Below are 19,029 nucleotides of genomic sequence, written 5' to 3'. Positions count from 1 at the left end.
TTTAGATATCTATGGGTGAAAAGTACTTCAAAGAAATTGGCATTATGCAGTAACAATTTCTATTTGTTTAGTGATCATTGTACTATGTTAACAGCATTACATTTCAGTGTAATGGTTTAATTGCAGTGCAGCAATATGTACAAAGAGGTTTATTTTCTAAGTATTATTTTGACACTCAAGCTTCCCTGCAATTAGTTTATCATGTGAATTCTTTGTATGCTGTTTTTAAAGAAGTTAAATCCTATGGATGTACCCTCTTTGTTTTCATATATTGAATTTGTACTGAAGCCTTATACTTTCAACTTTTTTGTTCCTTACTTTAACGACACAAAAATGGTCACTATATATATTTATGTAAGAGTGGACAGTAGCTTCTGTTTACTTCACTGCCTCCTCACCACTGACTGTGCTTGTTGCTATTAAAGATAGTTATGGAGTAAATAACATTCCTTTACTTGTAGGAGTATTGTAACATTTATATAGCTCCTTCCATGTGTAAATATAGATGCGAGCACTTCTGTGATTTTAGAAATTCTGGAAGTTTTATGCGTTATGTATATATTGTGTGAACTGACAAATTGTTGATTGCTGTCTTAGGGTTAACATTACGTCTTTCCAGTGTTTGGATTCAGCAATGTTATATTCAACCAAATTGTATGGTTTATTAAACTTTGCAAATCAAGAATAGTGCAAGGTTTAGCTCTGAACATATTTCTGCAAAAAGGTATACTATAAGAATAATGACTGTAGTCTTGCAGAACTCTGATCTGCGGGCCAGCTACTGGAATGCATTTTAGTGGAAAATGTCTGATTGGAGTTCAGTTTTTAGAAGTCTAGGCTCAATTGCAGTAGTAGTGTGAATCAAGACTTGGAAATAATTAAGTTCGGGAAAATCAGGGGGACAGAATCTACAAATGGTGTAAAATAAGCTTTGGCTGTGGCTCCAAGCCAGACTGGTATGGGAGTGTGCCTTGAGGCACAAACCCTTTAATACTGAATTTTATCAAACATTACACAGTCAATTAAGTATTATAGTTAGAGCCAAATCTGAAGTTCAGACCCTTTTCTTGAAGAGCTCTTTCCTGAGAAACCAGGCTTGTGGTCTTGAACCAGCTGATGGCTTTCCCCGTAGATATTCTCGTGGGGAAAGATTTCAAAGATGGTTTTATCAGAAACACTTTACTAATAGCAAGGAATGTGTTAAACTGCTGCAAATTTACAGATGAAATGTAAATTTGATTAACCAAATAATTCTGCACTCCAAAATGCTTTCGAAGTAATTGTTTTTGTGGGAGTTACAGAAACAAAAACCAATCCAAAAAACCCAAAAAACTACCTGAGTTTTCCAACATAGAATTTAGCATGAAATTACATTCCAAGGCACTAGGAGAAGCTGCTAAGCAATGCAATGATAAGCCTGTATTTAGAAAAGAAGAAGACCACAAATTAATCAGAAAAAAGTAGTCCCATACCTTGAAAGAAAGACTTTGTTTTAGGCAGTCAGAGTTTCCAATACCGGAAGATTTTTGTACACATTTCTACTACTGGTTGGGGATTTAAAATTGACTCTATTGTTGTTTCATCCAATGTTTGAATTAATGCAATTAAGATTTATATTGGATTCTGAACTGCCACTGCATAAAGTCCCATTGCATTCAAAGGGAAACACTGGCAGGAGAAAGCAAAATGGGTGAAAAAAAGAAAGTGGCTGATGAGTGAAATTCAGATATTATAACTAAGTCTTTTGCTGTGGAAACATCCAGCCAAAAGTGTGGTGTTCTGTCAGTGCTCCAGTTCAGTTGTTGCTTGCCCAGCACCTGTCCATGAGGTAGCTTATTCCAACCATTTTTATAACTCTCACTTGCATAAGTGTTCTTCCAGAAAAGAGGGAAAAACCCTGGATGGATATGAGATTATTATAGGGGGCATTGTTGCTTTCATCATAGGTACTCTGAAATAATTATAAAATGATTGCTATGAAAGCTGGAGAAGGGGAATAAGCTAGAAAATTTGCACTTATCTTAATTTTCAAGATGATTTTTCAGTTTTGGCTTCTTGTTGTCACTTCCTGGTTTTCACTTATTGTTCAAAACTTAATTAGGGAAGAATATTTATCTTACCAAAACCATTAGTAGCATTTCAATCTATTTTAGAGAGTATACATTAAGAGTTATTGTAGTGTTTAGCTATAGTAACTGTAGTTATTAACTATAACACATTTAGTCAGTCTAAATTAAAAAAGGGGTGAGTCTTATGTACTAAATATGGAAACAATAAGTAATCTCTGTGATTTTGAAGCAGGATAAAAGCAAATGGGGACTCTATTCTCATCTGCTGGTTTTGTGAAGTTGAATATTGGTATATGCTATGATGATAGTTATTTTTTCATGACAGAATCAGGACTTTGAAATCAGTGTGCATTGCTAGCACCCCATTGAAACACTATGGGAGGTAGTTTCATGCTTTTGGTGAGCTGAGCCTACACAGTTGGTCAGCTGGCCTGGCTGAGAACCTTCTGAAGCAGAGTATAATTTAATTGAGTGACAAATCAGAAATGACCAAGAAAGAGAGAGACTATTTAAATGTTCTTCCTATTTAAAGAGATGTCAGCATGTTCTCATGCATCTTGATATCAATTCTTAAACTCTCTGCTCATTTCACAAACCTGTTCTCTTTTGTTAAATATTCCTTATACAGTTTAGGAGTAATGCAGTCTTTGTAGGAAGACTGTCTTTGCCAAAGACTGTACTGCAGTTTATGTCTGGTGAGAAGATATTTCCTTTACCAACATTCAGCCAAAGGAGACAGTTGCATTTAAAAAAAAATATAGAGCCTCCTGCTGACCTTTTCTGAGGATGAATGTATTTCTGTCCTTGTCTTCTTGAACTGTTAGCCGAATCTGTGTACTCACATTTGGTTAATCTCAATGAAGTGAATGATGATAGCGACCGGAAATTTCCTAAATTTAACAAACATACCGGTTTAATTTTCTATTCAAATTACTGAAGTATCAGTTTGATTAAATTTTAACAATATTTTATTTTTATTCACCATCATATTCAATATCCTTCTCTTTTTCATCCTCAAATGTACAGATTTATTGTCATAGTATTATTAAAAAAAAGAAGGGACAGCAGTTAATGCAGTTTGTTCTAATATTTCATGCGTTGTTATAGATCAGCTTGTAAATGGTACCAAGATACTCATATAAAGCAGTTCAAGGCAGCTGCATGTGCCCTTTCTTATTCTGTAAGACTCGAAGGCTTATGAGAAGTAGAAATTGGGGTAAAAAGATCTCTTCAAATGGAACAGCACCTGCAGTATTGTTGAACAAACCAATCACTGGGACACGACAAACTTTAGGGGTTTTTTTATGTAAGATGGTGATTTAAAAATAAATTATTGGCAGTCATTGACTGATACAACTGTGTTGTATACAAGCCTACCACATGTTAAAAATCTTGAGATAGTCTTCAGGTTTGGAGAAATGGATAACCGTTCAACTTTCAAACTTTCAACAGTTAAATGGATTTAGAAATCGAGTCAAAGCAGAGAAGTGCCAGTCTAAGTATCTTGGGGGAAAAGAGGATCTTCAGCTCTACCCACCTTTGGGAGATTCTCAAAGTGGGCTTGGTTTCCTATAGTGTCTTGTTTGGCTGCTGTCTTTGAGCCAGTGGTTATATTTGCAGATCTTGGCTCTTGCCATCTTAAAAACTGCTTTGACAGAAAAGAATGCAGATCTTTGGGCTGTTCCACTCTCCAGCTACAAGGGCTGCTGAGCCTGTGGATAACTAGGCTATTTGTGTGACACAGCAGATAGTCCTACTGAATTTATTCCAATCCCTGAGAATTCAAAATTGAGTTCATCACTGAACAAGTATGTCACTGTTTATAGCAGGAGGATAATTGCTTTTGCAGTTTCTAACAAACTCCAATAATGTTGTGTATCAATGTATTAAAATATGAGTTGGTGTTGTTTAGTGCAAAAAACTGTTTATACCAAAAAATTCTTGCAAATAAATATGAAAAACATATGAAGAAGCATGGCAGATTTTTAAAGAGAAAGAAAGAACCTTCTATAAGCTAGGAAGGACAATATAATTCAGTTCAATCATTGAATGCTCTATGCATTTTAACTGTGTTGCCAGCAAAAAACAGCTGTACACCACATGATTTTAGATAAATATGCTTGCAGGGGCAAGCATCTCAAGTCATAGCACATTTGTCATAAAATCTTTATGGTACGTCTTACAAAGGTAGATACTTTATTGAATGGCACTAGTAGGCTGCAAGGGCTGGTTTGGAATGATTGGTTACTCTGCTGTTCCATGTGAGTTCTGTTTACCAAGTATCTAGACAGGCTTCCCTGTGGACTGGAAAGAGAGAGGATTGGCTGGGAGTGGGAAGGAAAGGCACTAACTGTAGTGATGGGGATAATTTGGAGAACAGACAGCTTCTTGGAAACTGTCAGACAGAGAGTGAAGAGAGAATGGTGGAGACTAAGAACTGGAGGAGAACATATGTATGGAGTGATGATGTTGGAGAGAAGAAGAGAGTGCCTAGAGGGAGGGAACAAAAGCCCTGAGTAAGAGATGAAAACTGCAAGGTTAAGAATTGTGGTTTCTGAACTTCTGGTTAAGCCTTGTTTCAGAAAGAGATAGGGAAAGTGAGATGCCTGTCACCTGGTTTTCAGAGCTGCTGAGAACAGGAGGTTGCTCTTAACAGTTCTGAAAATTGGTGTGTTCAGTGTCTCAGAGAAAACCCCATCTTTTCAAAGGAAATGAAGGGAAGCTTCCAGATGAGATAAACCTCACTTGCTCCCTTTACACACTACAACACCTGTCTTTTAAAAGCCAATAATACAATATTGAAAGGGGATAAGCAAGTGAGTATCTGCTTTTAATGCTCCATGAAGGGGCATGTAAAAAAGTATTCTGTGAACTATACTTTGAATACAGTCTCCTCCTCTGTCCAGAGGAGCTGAAATTTGCCAAACAGGAAGAACGAAAGGACTAATGGTTAGGAGTTTGTTCAGCTACATTTTTCATAGAGAAATAGAATTTTCAATTTAATTATCTTATATAGCACTTTAGGAAGCTATCAAGGTATCTTATTTCTCTTTCTTGAAAAGTTTTGTATTTAACTCACTCAACAGATAGTATTCATAGAATGCAGTTGAACATTTGTTGATACTAGAAACCATTCTGTGGGAAGTTCCAATTTAAAGTTTCTGGGCTTTTCATGTAGAGCAGGTACAAAGCTTCTTCCTCCATTTCAATTAAAATTCCAGCATTTGCATTCTAAGATTCTCCCTTCTTACATAGTCTTTGAGAAATTTAAAGCCAAATTAATTGGCAGTCATGGTGCAAACGTATAGTGGATGTATAACAAATCAGAGTTCAGCCATTAAAATATATTTAGATGAAGTACAACCAAAATGAAGCGTGGAATAAGCTGCATTCTAAATGAGCTTTTGGAAAAGGGAAAGCTAAGTCTTAGCTAACAGATTAAATATGAAAAGAAAAACAGACTCAACTTCTGTCTTAAATTAAAATAGCAACATAAAATGATTCCAGCTGACTGATGGAGTATGATATAGCCACACCAAATGTCTTGGCCCAGCTCCTGGCTGTATCTGAACTGTGTTCAGCATAAAGGGAGAAAGGCGCGAAGCAAAAATTCTTTAAAGCTGCCTTTTGTGCCTCTCTTCTTCCAGTCCACTTCGTAAAGTACAGCAGTCTCAGAAGTGCTTGATTCTGCCCTCCCTAACAAGTTTTCCCTGTGAGCTGATCTGGCAACTGGGGGGACTTTTGCTTTGCCTTCTTGCTTTCAGGGCTGTGCTGTGTGGTGGGGTAGGCAGGGAAAAGTACATATTGGTAAGGGGATCTTGTGGCCCTTTCTCTTATCTCATAGAAATATTCAACATCTGCAATCACCACTAGTTGCTGTGCTTCTGAAGAGTGGAGTTTGAAATATTTTAAAATTATGGTAATACATGCATTAAAATGCTAATTTTGTCACCTGAAGGGACTGGTTAATTGGTGCTTTTTCATAAATCATTCACAATGTTTCTGTCTGGAATATTGTAGTTGCTGAAACACTGTGACATGGTTTTTTGCAGAATTGTAGTTGTATTCTATCCAGCTAGTTATTTGCGAATGTAAGAAGATTTCTTGAAAGAAATAGATAATTTCCCTGCTGATATATTGTGCCATGCCATGCCATGCCATGCCATATCATACCACACCAGAAACAAACACAAATCTGGGACTTATTCCAACAGTTAACATCTGGGGCAAATCACACTCTGCCACTGCCTTTTTCTTCTGTGACACGGTCCATTGCAGAGAGAAGCTAGATATGGAGAAAGAAAAGTGACAATTATGAAGACTCTTTTAAAATGTCAACGTGATGTGTGTGATTCTTTAACCTGAATCATAGAATGTCTTGGGTAGAAGGTACATTAAATACAAGCTATTCCAAATCACTCTGCCATGGACAGGGTTGCCACTCATAAGACCAGGTTGCTGAGGACCTCATCCAATTTGATCTTTAACCCTTCCAGGGATGGGATATCCACAACTTTCCTGGCCAACCTGTGCCATTCCTTCACTACTCTCTGAGTAAAGCATTTCTTCCAAGCATCTAACCTAAATCTCTCTTTCAATTTAAACCACCCCGCCATGTCCTATCACTATTTAAATGTATAAAGTGTCACTCTCCTTTTTTTTAAAACACTTTAAGTGCTGAAGGACCATAATAAGATCTTCCTGGAGCCACCTTTCCCCCAGGACGAACAACACCAGCTCTCTCAGCTTGTTTTAGGAGAGGTGCTCCACTCCTCTGATCATTTTGTGGATATACTCCAACCTCACATCTTTCTTGTGCTGAGGACCCAAGAGCTAGATGCATTATCCCAGCTTAGGTTTCCTTGAGAGCAGAGTAAAGGTGGAGAATCACGTTCCTTGACCTTCTGGCATCCAGCCAATTCCTTATCTACCCTTCAAATCCGCCTTTCAAATCCATGTCTCTCCAGCTGAGAGACAAGGATGTCATGTGGGCCCTTGTCAAAGGCCTTGCCACAAGCCCAGATAGATGACAACAGTCAGTTTTCCCTTGTGGACCATTGCAGTCACTCCATCATAGCAGGTTTTCAAACTCTGTGAGGAGCAGCTAAGGACTTTGAGCTTGTTTATTTTGGAGAAAAGAGGCTGAGCAGTGACCTCATTGCTCTTTACAGCTTCATGATGAGGGAAAATGAAAGCATTGATCTCTTTTCCCTAGTGTCCAGTGACAGGACATGTGGGAATGGCTCAAGGATACATCCATTAGAGGAGGTTGAGTTGATGTGATGAAACATTTCTTTAGAGAGAGAGTGGTGAAACACAGGAACAGGTCAATGCACAATGCTTGAATATCATGCTTTAATTTTTGGTCAGCCCTGAAGTGATTAGGAAATTGGATTAGATGATACTTGTGAGTCTCTTCCATTTTGATTCTGTTCTGTTCTATTTAATTCTAATTCTAATTAAATTTCTAATTCAAATTTAAATTTGAATTTTATTGTTTCTATCTCCTCCTTTCCCAAGCAGTACGTGCTGAGGAAATCTCTCATATTTCTTCCCAGCCCTGCATTAGTAGAAGGGACTGAATAGCTAATCATGTTCCACCCTAGGTGTTGTCTTCTCCCCCTTTGTGAGAAGAAGGCATGAACCTTCTGATGGGTGTGAGAGCTGTGGATCGTTCTATGATGATTTGAAGGACTGAACAAAATTTGCAAAAAGCATGTGGGAAGTGTGGTTTTTAAAGTTTGTGTTCATCAAGTTCGACTGGGTTTCCACAGGATGTCAAACCTCTGCATCTCTGACACTTGCAAGGCTCAAAGTGCTCAGTCTGAAGCAGGTGTACTCCTGAACTAAATGGTTACAAATGTTTTTGAGGTGGGCGATACCAATACCTGTTCATTTCCCTGTGGATTTTGTTCCCCTTGTAATCAGTTTTAGAAATGCCTGACCTATTTTCTGTGAGAAAAAAAGCTAAAACAAGAGAGCTTGAGAACAGCAGTGCTCATCAGGGCAGAGGACCATCGGCCCAATGCTCTTCTTCAAAGTGCTCAGCCATCACTGTCGGAAGGAAAGCTTATGAGTGGTGCAGGGCTGCTCCTGCTGGGATCCAGAGAGTGTAGGCCTCCTCTGGCTGGGACTGGCATTCTCTGGAGCCTCTAACCAGCCACACAGTGTCCTGCCAAGGACCCAGGGGATTTGTCTCAGCTCATCCTGGGCCCTGCAGTCCTGTCTGAGTGATGCTGTAGGTGTGTCCACTTGTGTCCTTGTTTCCTTGGTGGGCCTGGGACCCACACTGCAGATAGCTGCTCTATGGGTGCCTCAAACTGGGTCAGAGTTTCTTAGGCAAAACTCCAGGCATAACATAACATAATTATTCAATTTTATTCTATTTCCTGTACTCACCATGAGCTGAATAAAGATGAGACTATCATTTGCCTGAAATGCCTGGGGTTTTCAGCTCCAAAACCACTTTCAAGGACACGTCACAAAGATTACAAGTGGAAACAAGATTTTTATTTATTTTCTTTTGTCTTTCTGAATCTGTTTCAGAGCCAATGCTCACAAGAATTAAAACTGTCCCACAATATTCAGATTATTCAAGTTTTCTTACAGCTAATGCAGACATGTCAAATCCTATCATTTAATGGTCTTTTCTGAATCCCAATAATGTGTTAAAATCTATTTATTCATTATTATGGATTACTGAGTACAACTTTAAATAAGATAAAAATTATTTTACAAGCCAGTTTTTCTCTTGGCATGACTCTATAGACTTTGCTCTCATGAGGTCTCTATCTTGTGTCTTTCTAAAGTGAAGGAATTATTTTTGTATTAAAAATGCTTAAAGATAGGACTGTCTTTTTATCTAGAATTTTGGGACAAAGAAAAGCCTTTTGCTTATTAACTAGTTAAAACTCAAGCATCCATTTAGAAAATTACTTAACTCGTTCAAGGGAAGTACAATTGCTCTGATGCAGAGACTTTGAGAAATGACAAGGATAGCTAAATCCTAAAGAAATATCTGGAGTTGTGTCTACCCAGATTTGTCTGAATAGGTGTATGTATTTATCATCTATGTGTACCATATATTGTACCTAGACACATTAAAAATGCACTTAAAATTAATGAAAGAAGTACCTTTCGATAAAGTGTGAAATCTGTGAAATTCTACATTGAATTAATAGTGCCAGGAAAATTGTTTTTAATAAAGCTGGCAGTTTGATTTCTACAGACATTTGACCCTGATTAGAGAAAACAGTTTTATTAATACATTTATAATATGTTGTTTTTTTGCTTTCAAATTTAGCAATTTAATTAAATATGAAATTTTGAAACAAGTGGAAAATAAAATTACTTTGTTGTGCAACTTTTACTAACACAGGTCCTAAAAACTGACTAGTGAAATATGAATCTTATTTCTCACTGTTATGCCAAGATAAATTTCTGGCAAAGACTTTTTATTAGTGTATCCAAAAGCTGATAGAGTGCTCATAGTTTTAAATCTCAAATTATAAATTTGTATATTCAGCAGAAATAGATTTTTTTCCCCTTGTTTACAGTCAAGACGGAATCATCTGTGGTCTCACAGTGTATATTTAAAACTCATGGCCATAAATTCAACAATATTTGTTAGGACTAGACCTTACATTTTAATTAGGGAATAGGAAGTTTCCTGAGTTGTAACACAGGTTTGTCAAGTATGGTTTTCTCAGACATAAACTCTATGGATCATCTAAAGATTTAAAGAACTTCCTTCTTCTTTATATTCCATTATGTAGTTCTGTTTTCACTCATCTTTAAGTGTTTTTTCTGTTTGTGTTTTGGGTTTTTTCTCATTTTAAGCATTAAATAAAAAAAATGGGGGAGACCTTTCAGAATGTTGAAATTTGCTTGAGATATTTTAGTGTTCAGAAACTTCACAGATAAGGTGAAAATTAGTAGATCTGCTATCAATATGAAAATGTTCCTCATCGGAAAAATTGTTAAAAGAAAAATTATTGATATGCTATTGATATGCTGATAGCATATTTCCCAGGATGAGCAATGGACTCCACGGAGAGAATAATTCCTGAATATCTATGGCAGTTCAAAAGTTTTGAAGGCCAGCCTTTCCATACCATTTTTGCCCCTAGTCCTATACAGTCTGGCCTAATGAAGGCAGTGAAAAATTATATATCATATTAAACCTTTGGTTTTAGGCAAGGGATTCCTTGTACAAATGCTGATCCTGTGTAGCAGTTTGAGTACATGAGCCTTCATTAACTCTGTCTCAGCAGTGGGCCTGCAAAGGCACCAGTTGGTCTTCACTGGTTTAAAATAGATCACACTGAAATGTAACACATGAGATGTTGCTTTTTGAAATTAAAATCCTAGGTTTGAGATAGCATGATGAGTGTAGGATAGGAGCCTTTGTAGAGCAGAGTAATTGAAATGCAATTACCCACTTTGACTTTGGACAGAACACTGAGGATGAGAAGTCTGTAGTAGATAAAAGCAACATCTGATTCCAGTTATCAGATTTTAGCTAACCTTTCTATATTAAAGAATTTTTCAAATAAATGTATGATGCCAAATATAATAAATAGTATGATAATAAAAAAATGAAACAGAAATTGTAGAGCTATTATTCTAAGAGAAGGCATAGAGCAAGATTACAATTTATACAAAGAGTATGTCATAAATGTTACCCTTTCAAGGGCACATGTTTCTTAGAATTTCAAATTCCTTAGGAGTAGAATTAGAATTAGAGTTAGAATTCCTTAGGAGTAATACACAGAACTGTCAGGCAAATCTTGAGAACTTCCAAGAAGATGTACTGTAAACTAAAATTCACACTATACATGGCAGCAGTTTATTGTGTCTGGAGCATATTACATTTTCTTCTGTGATTCTAACTAGAAGTTGCATTCCTTCCATTCTATCTTCATGACTGTTTTAATATGAAGTTTGATACAAAATTGAGAAACTTTTTTGTTTTGTTTGAGAGGCAGTCCAAAAGTCTATAGGAATACATCAGTTGCAACAATAGATTCCTATAAATGCCTGTCATGCAAAAAAGTAATAGTTACAAAGCGTTAAAAATCATTTTTTCATAGGGTGGTTTTAGAGAAATAACTTTAGTACTCATCATAAGGATAAAAAAAAAAAAGTACCTAATGAGGGACACCCAAGCTGTAGTTTGTTACAGAATTCATAAGGATTTCTGAAATCTCTTATTTTTTTTGCGGAATACTGTTTTTTGAGTATGAAATAAGAACATGGACTATCTTTTATTTTGCTGTAATCTAGATGTGATCTAGAAGTTTTGAATAGGTTCCAGCTAGAGGCATCTCCTCTGAAATGTAGGTTTTTCCATCACTAATTTATGTAAGTAGCTGTGATACTTACTGAAAGAAGTGCTTTTCACTTCAAGTGTGTTCTCTTTCCAAACTTCAGACTTACTCTATATTTGAAGGTTGGAACAAATTCTGTCCATGAAATGACTCAACTTCAAAATGTTTTGTTTGCACTGCAGAATATGATACACTCTCCATTGGGAAGCTGCTAGCCTGGCATGTTTAGCTAGTTTTCCCGCTGACTTACCAAGTGTTATGCAAGCATTGCTATCCCATGACTTGAACAGCTCCTGTTACTTTTACTTTGAATATGGACAGAGAGTTTTAAACCTCTTATAAATAATAAAGTCCTTCATGGAAGTTAAGTGCAATATTTCAAGATACAAAGGTCTGTATGAAATAAATATGATTCCACTTTTTCTTCAAGTGTGAGTTATATGCCTTTATTCTTTTTAAACAGAATATCTTTTTCTTTTGAAAATATTCAAATATGCAATATGTCATGTAAGACCGTGGTTAGTCTTTTGAATTTGCTATCTGAGAAATATTTTCTAGAAAAAGGTGGATTACCCAGCAATAAAATGACCTTGCTTTCTGTAGACATATAGCTATAGGGTGGAGTAATTAATGAACAAAATAAATTTTGAATCCCAGGCTGTATTATACAGGCACATATACACATTATAAATCTCTCAGCCACAGAGTATGAGTATCATCGAGAGGAAAAGAAAACCTTTATGAAAGGAAGCAATGCTGGATTAAGAAAACCCCTCATTGTCTAAATCAGGTTGTATATTACGGAACTGTGATGTGTATTAGAACAGCTAAAATCTTACACATATGCTATTTTAAAAGGAAAAATAATTATTAAACTTCAAGGAAAATATCCTTAATATGTAACCAATATATTAAAATTGACCGATGTGATGGAGTTTTGTACAGTGAAATGAGTCATGTTATCTTCTGTTTGCATGTCAGGAGAGGTAATGCAATTATCTAGAGCTAGCATTTCTGGCCTCTCTTTAAGAAGGAAATGCAAAAAAAAAGAATGTGATGAAGTCTGAAGAAAAAAAGACTTCTTCAGGAGCAAGTCAAAGAAAACAAATGTTGATATATTTGTTAAATTACATAGTTAAGAGAAATGCTAGAAGAGGAAGAGGTTTTTGTTAACTTGTAATGTTATGGGGGAAAATTTAAAGAAGACAGAGATTTTTATTTATTTCAATGAAAAGTTTTATAAACAAACTATATTATATCAGATCTGAATTCCATTTGATTGACACAACAATCAGCTGGCCAGCCTACCTTAGTGCTTACAGCTGAAGTGAAAAACTGTCATAGTTTTAAAGGTCCCACTTCTGTAAACACATCCTGTTCCATTGAGTTATTTTGGGAGTTGTAACATGCAGTGGTTTCAAAGAAGTTGTGCCAATAAGTAGAGCATAAAAAATAGTATTGAAAATTACTTAATTTAATTTAGTAGGGAATTATGTGGCAAAGTGCCTTTCAACTTAACCTCATGTATGCCTTTATTTCTGACATGATTTGATTTGTTAAATGTTTTCTATTTTGTGCCTGATGGACACAAAGTGTGGCCTTACAGTTCAGATGGAGAACAAATGAGGGTCCCTCAGTTATAGTCAAAATGTAGAATGAAGGGCTTCTTAAGAGCAGAATTTAAGTTACAGGTCATTAATGGATGATATTCAAGCCATGTCCAATGTGCATCCTTTCATTTTCTTTTCCACCATGCTTCTACGTTACAAGCTTCCAGATTTAACAATTGGAAAGATCTGAAAGTAAAAATAAATTCTGCTACAGTTAAAACTAAGAGAACAGCAAAGTGACTGGGAGTTATACAGTATTAGTGCAAACAATATTCTGTTGGAGTATAGCTGGACCATACAGCAATGCTCATGACAAATGCTCCATAGATGATGGTGGCTCTTTATTAATAGTGATATTGGAGTCTGGAAATGTAAGTAGATTGCAAAAACATGTAGCCCATATTAATGAATCAGAAGTTGTACTTTTCCAGGCTTTCATACATAAAGAGTGTAAGGTATCCGCAATGGATGTTGGCTTATGGACTGAATAGCAGGATATAAAAACACTCAAGTGATTTAGGCTTCTAGCTTACAAATCCTTTCTGAAGATGGAATTGGAAGCTGCTCTTAAGTCAATTATTTATTTACCATTTATTCATTTCTTAGATCTTTTATTCAGTATTTGAGCTTTTAGTCCTTTGAGTCAACTTATGGAGACTCACTGTTGTTGAATGGCTTGAGTCACATTCCTCAAGCAAACCAATAATGGGTGGTCATAACACATTGGTAGTCTGGGAGAGTCCATTAATAACAAATAGCTCCTAAATAGGATGTGTCATGGGTGGTCCAAGAGTTTCCTGCAAAGGACAGTTTCTGGAAGAAACCATGGCTTGAATGAGAGTAATGTTTATAGGCATGTTCTTGTTTAACTCCTCTAAGCATGGCTAGCCTTGTGACAGCCACTCATTTGGGAAGGAGACATTATAGGAAAAGAAGAAACTGCATACATAATGACTCCACATGAAACAGTCTCACAGGTCGCAGTCTCTCTTGTAGGCATACTTTGGTGAACTGGGGTTTTATATTTCAGTGAGGAAAATCAGAGTTTACAACTCAGTTTGTAATTATGGAGGCAGGTATGGCTCCTGGATTGTGATAAAGTAGTGAAAGATCTGAATACTTGATTACACATCTTGCAATATCTTTAGAAATAAATAAACTCTTTACATTAATTGGTACAGTTGCATTCTCCTGAAAGAACACAGTTTTACTTCACAATACTGTATACAGTTGCACCCTTGAGCTTCTCTATTGCCAAACCACAGAATTTTTCCAAACTTTGAAGTTGAAAGAAATTTGTGTGCCAAAAAAGCTGTGGAGAACTGTTGATTTGAATTATGTAGTATGGAAGTGAATCACCTTGGTTACCTTCTTATTAGAGGAGAGCTTCTTTTTGTTGACACTTTCTTAAGAAGGACACTTCAGTAGTGCAGCTCCTTTGTTTAAAAATCTCTTCTATCACTTGTGATTTCAGTGCCTTCCATGTATTCCTCATATGCCAATGCACTGATCAGTTCTTAGTGGTTTATGTTAATATATTTATGTCAGAGATGGAAAATTGAAATCTAGCCGTGATAAATGAGCAAAGTAGCCAATTTTTTTCTTTTCATTAGTCTGGGTACTATATATTTATTCTCCATTAAAGGTAGTCTATGTCTTTCTTTTTATAAAATGCCAATCCAGAAACAGAAAAAAAAAAAGTTTTAAGTGGAAACAAATGAAGAAAAAAACAGAATAACATGTTGCTATAAACAGCTATTAGGGCTGAATCATACTAGAGTTTTGTGGATGTTTTCATTTTAGAGTGTCATTTGTTTACTAATTTCTGACTTTTTTTCTTTTTGGTCAAATTACTAACACATGTTTTCTCAGCTCTCAAGAAAAAGTGTTTTCATATTTTTTAAGGAATAAGTGAGCAAAAAGACATTCTTTGCACTTTTTGTGTGCTTGCTCTTGTCTGTCTTGAAAAATGTTTCAGTAACATGAAATATCTGCTACAATCATAGCAAGGATCTAGTGTTTTCATAAAGTATCTTTTAGTAGTTTATGAGAAGACACTGTTGCAGCTCTCTACTACATTATGCTGTATATCTTCAGTAAACCTGGCAAGAGTCTACACTGCTCAATTTTTTTTGTGGGAGATAAAAGAAATCACAAAGAAAGAGAAAGGAAGTATACTACATTCGTATTTGATTAATTCTGACACACAAAGTGGTCTTAAGGGCAGTTAGGAGTGAGGTATTGGTAATTTTTATATTTAGTACTGCAAGAAAATAAACCAGTCTATTTAGTTATTGAAATATGTAACATGCTTCCATTTTTTCTTATACCCCTATTTCCCTAGCAATATGAGAATAGAGACAGACTAATGAAGTCTTTCTTTTAGCTGCAATTAGGGTTTGTTCTTTTTTTTTTTTTTTCCTGTCATTTCCTGTTCAGAAAACTGTAGTTCATGAGGTTACAAATCTGAAAAGTTGTTTCTAAGTCAACATTGATTATTGAATTTGCAAGCTGAAATTTGAAAGCATATTTAACTTTATTGCAAGTTTGTTTGATAAAGAATTCAGAAAAACCAGCTCTTGGTTTCATTTATTTCTAAAATTCATAATGTGAATCTGAAACCATTACCTCACAAGAGGTTGATTTCACAATTAATTTCTTGGATGGTATATTAGTGTTGATGAAAGAGTAAATTATTCCCTTTTTGATTTTGAATTCATATCACTGTTGTGGGGTACAGTGTCTTACTTGTGAGTAAGTAAGACTTCCTATATGCACACACACTTGTAGAGATCATCAGAAAATCTATAATTTGCCATCTTATTCCACAGAAAGCTTCAGGTCTAACTAGTATTCAGTACCTTGAACCATTTGTGTCTGCTATTATAGTCTGCTTATAATTGTGATGATATAAACATTGCCAATTGTCATTGAAGACATTTATTTCCTCATACTTTTAAAGAAATGCAGATATTTTAAATTTGTTAATTAACTTTTCCAGCAAAATAAAACCTTTTTTTTTTTTTTATGATCGATAATGGCAAAGAATTCTTTAGTGGAATTGAAGTAAATGAAAGCAAATTAATGATCTTTTTGTGCTTTCACATGTTTGAATATTTCTAAATGAGAGTCAAATTAGGCAGCAATCTTTTCCTCTCAGTACAGCTGAAAAAATATTTTTTGCACAGCTAGATCTGATACCATGTGTGGATAATTAAATCTTGTGGAACTGTTGACAACCCTTTGTGATTTCCATGTGTCCTTATCCAAGCTGCCCCATTTTAATTTCAAGGAGTTTCTTATTAGTAAGTGGCTCAGCTGGACAGTATGTAATACTACTTTGCTTTGGAAATTCAGCAGTGATGAAATGTCATTTTTGGCTTACCTTTGAAAGTCAATACAAATGCTCCCAAACACAGTTTGAAAAGAAAGTATATACTGACTTAGTTAACAATACAGCTCCTGATTATAACTGTCCATATTGAAAATCACTTGCCAGTGATACAAAGGTGCCATATTGTAACTCTTTCAGGGACTGTTGATGACATCTGCCAGCTCAGTAGTAGGTTTTCAAAAGATGAACAAATTTTAGTTTTTGCAAACAAAAATTTCAGAAAGTGAAATATTTGCAGAGTAGCTCATGTGTCTCTGTCTCATTTTAATGAACTGTGGATGCTGAGGATAATAATGAGTGGTAGCCCGATATTATCAGCACTCTAATTTTGTTCCTTGTCTTATATCAAGTAACAGAACGAGATCAATCATAAAAGTGTTTGCAGTAAAACTAAACTGCTACTTCCATCTTTGCTGGTTTGTTTTTTAATGATTTTCTATGCAGGAATTATGACAATGGAAAACTTTTGAGTTGCCAGCTTTCTTAAGAAATTGTTGTGTGTCAAGAGTTGCACGCTTGTCAAAATTATTGACAGGGCACTGATGTTGCCAGAAATACAGCCACCATCCAGGCTTCTGCATAGCTTTGGATCTGTAAGGAAACTTGTGCATGGAAACTGCTTTGGAAACAGCATGGTGGAGAGTCAGAAATGGAATGGGATAGAGGTGGGAAGGAAGGATGACAGTGAATTAAATGTAGGTAAGAAAGATGTAACAAGGGAAAAAATACCCCACATGAACCCACAGGGAAAATAGAGCGGACAGAAATACCTATTTTCACAGAATTCTAGACATTTTTTAAGGATGTATTTCTTTTGGACAAGCACTAGGAAATTTTCTAAACCTCCAGCAGATGAGCCAGAGCGTTTGCAACAAGGCAAGAATATATACATTTTTTAAAAAAATGTCTTCATGAACATTCTTTGTGTGTCTGCTTGTCACAGCACTCGGAGATTGAGTGATTATCTTCACTTGCTATAGACGGTCTCCTGCTGTGGAGTAATTCTATGGTCAATGTGTGGGCAGTTGAGAGTATTGGAATTTCACATCAGTCCCACACTCAGCATGCCCAAAGCTAAATCTTCACATTCTTAATCTGTGTTTGGCATTATTAATTGTTATTGAATGCCCACTTTGGGCTTTTTTTTGAAGGTATGCAAATAACATTATTATTGCTGATGTAATGTGGTCCTTTTCTTTAAATTGAGAGGTTATATAAAGACTATGGATTATATATAACTACATATGAAATGTTTTGAAAAAAAGAGTTTCTCGCTCTGTAAGTCTATATGGAGGCTTTGGTGATTCTGCAAAAAAAACTTTATCAAACATGGACATTTTCTCCTAATAACCTTCAAGATTTAATATTTTCAAAGACTAACAGTATACCTTATGTTCTCCTACTTTATATTACCCTGACAGGTAACCCCAAAGACTATTACATTTATAAACTCTTTGGAAGAAATTTTCTTTTGCACTCAAGCATCATCTTTTTTGGTTTTCCCATGATACCTATTAATTTAGTTTTGAATTTCAGATATCTATCCATGGAAGTAAAAATACATTATGTAGTACTACTTAACATGTTGCAGCATTCTACAGCTGTTTTGTTTTGAATGTAATGGCAGGCTAAGGAATTACTTGTTGCATTTATGTCTGACACAGATGAGTTGTGCTCCTGTAAGCAAGATGCTCAAAGCTTGATGCAGGAACAAACTTTGAAAATTTGGTAGTGAAAATTCTTAGCTTGCAGTGAAAAAAAGGAAGGGAAGGTGGTGCATAGTCAGTTTTGGTTTGAATCAAGGGATAGCAATGGTGAAAAAAAGGAAGGATTCAGGCAATTAACCAGATGAGGTAAAATGACATGGTTGCAATGAGTCCTAGACCTAGATAAATGTTTTAGCAGTTTAAAATAATGTGGAAGACCATATCTTGAGATCCTAAGGAGAAAAAAATTGGAGGACTAGCACATAACCTAGAAGTGATGATGTAGAAGGGCATTTAAGTTGCAAATAATCTCCAAGTTACCTGTCCCAGTGAAAAGTTACTGTCTACAATGATGGAGAAGGTTTGAATAAAAATTGCAGTGAAAGAGAAATATCCTTGTTCTAATCTTGTTGGAGTTAAAATAATGGTGAATCATTAGGCTGGCATGGAGATTAGTCTGGAAGAGAGGTTTAGCTCTGAGTTGTGATTAGAGAAATAGTGGCTTGACACTATTTAAAGTTAATATCTAAGAGAAACATAAGAATATTCCTGTGAAATGTTGTTGGGGAACTCACTGGGAGATAAGAATGCTCTTCTGAGGGACTGATAAAAGATAATCAGGACAGAGAAGAAACATGGAATCCAAGAGAGATCTAAAGTCTAGGAAAAGCATTATCAGCTGTATGGAAGGCAGCTTGATAGATAGAAGCAAGTACAGATGACACATTTTCTGTCAGTTATGTCTAGGACCAGATCATTGGAAAGAATATCAGGAATTGTTTCAGTGGAATTCAAGGGCAAAAGGTATGTTAGACAAGAGAACTGCACAAAAACCCTCACCAAACCTGACTCTAAACAGTTCATGCTTTGTTATTAAGTAAATGAGAGATGATCTGTAACTGGAGAAACAAATGCGGCCCA

The 19,029-nt window shown here is 35.7% G+C and overlaps 1 protein-coding gene across 1 annotated transcript in view; it reads left to right on the top strand.

Moving 5' to 3' along the window:
* The window catches only part of WDR27 (WD repeat domain 27), a 90,516-nt gene that overhangs the window by 50,629 nt on the left and 20,858 nt on the right, over positions 1-19,029 (top strand). The window lies entirely within an intron of this gene.

Source organism: Ammospiza caudacuta, chromosome 3 (genome assembly GCF_027887145.1).
Source record: "Ammospiza caudacuta isolate bAmmCau1 chromosome 3, bAmmCau1.pri, whole genome shotgun sequence".
Classification (NCBI taxonomy): domain Eukaryota; kingdom Metazoa; phylum Chordata; class Aves; order Passeriformes; family Passerellidae; genus Ammospiza; species Ammospiza caudacuta.
This window is presented reverse-complemented; position numbering and strand designations above follow the sequence as displayed.